This window comes from Marmota marmota, unplaced genomic scaffold (assembly GCF_001458135.2).
Source record: "Marmota marmota marmota unplaced genomic scaffold, marMar, whole genome shotgun sequence".
NCBI lineage: Eukaryota > Metazoa > Chordata > Mammalia > Rodentia > Sciuridae > Marmota > Marmota marmota.
The window spans coordinates 14,131,037-14,132,830 of NW_025999998.1; positions in this window are offsets into that span (position 1 = coordinate 14,131,037).

The window sequence follows — 1,794 nt, forward strand, 5'->3', positions numbered from 1 at the left end:
ACAATAGCCAAATTTTGGAATCAATCCTGGTGTCCCTCAAGAGTTGAATAAAGAAAATGTAATATATATACACAATGGAGTTTTATTTGGTCTTAAGGAAGAATGAAATTATGTCATTTGCAGGAAAGTGAATGAAACATGAGAACATTATGTTAAGTGGAAAAAACGAAACTCAGAAGGTCAAGGTCATATGTTTTCTCTGAAATGTAGAAGCAAGAGAGGAAAAAGGAAAAGAAAGATGGTGGTGGGAGCTGGGGTGGGGGAGAGGTCTCAAGAAAGTCAAAATGAGACCAAGAGAGTAGAGTAAAGGGACCAGGGGGAGGGGGGAGGGGAGGAGAAGGGGAAATACTGGGGAACAATATTGACTGGATTGTGTTGTTATATTGTTATATTGTGTGCACATGTGAGTGTGTGGTGCTGAATCCTACTATTGTGGATGATTGTAATGCACCAACGAAATTATGGAAAGATGAATGGATGATACATCGAGTGTGTGTGTGTGTGTGTGTGTGTGTGTGTGTTTGTGCATTGTAGTTGTACATAGCTGTGGGCTTTGTTGTCACATCTTTGTGCATGCACACAGTGGAATGTATAATATGGTCACTTTCTTTTCCTGGTACACTGGTAAACTTTGATATGCACAAAAACCTTCAAAGTCATGAGAGTCCACTACTTCTTTGCCAAAATCGGGCCTGATGCTCTTTGTGAGATCTCAGGTCCAGCCTTTCAGTGCGTTAAGCAGTCACCATGCCCAGTTCAGTCACATCATATGGAAGGTAAGAATGTAAACCAGTTCCCTCAAAAACTTGAAAGCCACCTCTCTGAAATGTAATGAAGGTAACGCCTGATCTCCACTCTCTGGGAGATCAGGAGCCTAACTTCAGTTGACACCTGTCTCCAAAGTGATAAGGATATAAGAAAACCAGCCATTTTATTTTGAAAACATGAATGTAAGAGGTTGTATCCACTTAGCAATATGAAAGAGATTTGTGTTTGCAGTATTGTTTGCAGTAAAGTGTCTGTGATGACTGTTATGGCTCAAAGTTGTTCAACAATAAGACAAACAAAACAAAAAACCAAAATCCCACAACTTGCATGTGGGGCATGGGTGTGGTTCAGTGGCAGAGCATTTACCTAGCACAGGCGAGGTCCTGGGTACCATCCCTGGCACTGCGAACAAAACAAAACAAAACAAAAGATACCCCCCTTCCAAAAAACAAAAGCTCAGACTTGTCCCAAGTTCTACCAGTACACATGCAGGACAGCCATCTACATGCTGGATGCAGCAACTCACCTCTCCTGTATCATGGACCTCCTGCTGTGGCATCCATGCTCCTCCCAGACAGCCTGTGGGGCATGGGGAATGCTCTTTGTGGTGTTCTGTTTGAGAAGATGGAGGAAGCTGCTTTTGATAGTTACTACCTGTGGGAGTCCCTGGGGTTTGTCATGACCTTGGGTTACAGCTCCTTGTTCTGTGTCAGCATCAAGCTCTACATTCTCCAGACTCTGGCTACAGTCACCTAGGGGAGTATTGAGTATCTGGAGACCAGGAGCTTGTTCGAGACCCTGGCTGTCAGACAGACCGGCCAAGCAGTAGAAAGACAGACATGGACAGCAATGTGTGAGCAACAAGATGGGTTGGGCATGTCCAACACCCAGGTTCAAAGACGCACTGAGGAGTCTGCCATGCCTGTGGATGGCAGGCCTCCTGAGACCCTCAGAGGTGTCTGCACATGTGCACATTGACTTTAGGACTTGCTACCTGTCTGATGCTTACCTTCCGGAGGCTCTTGA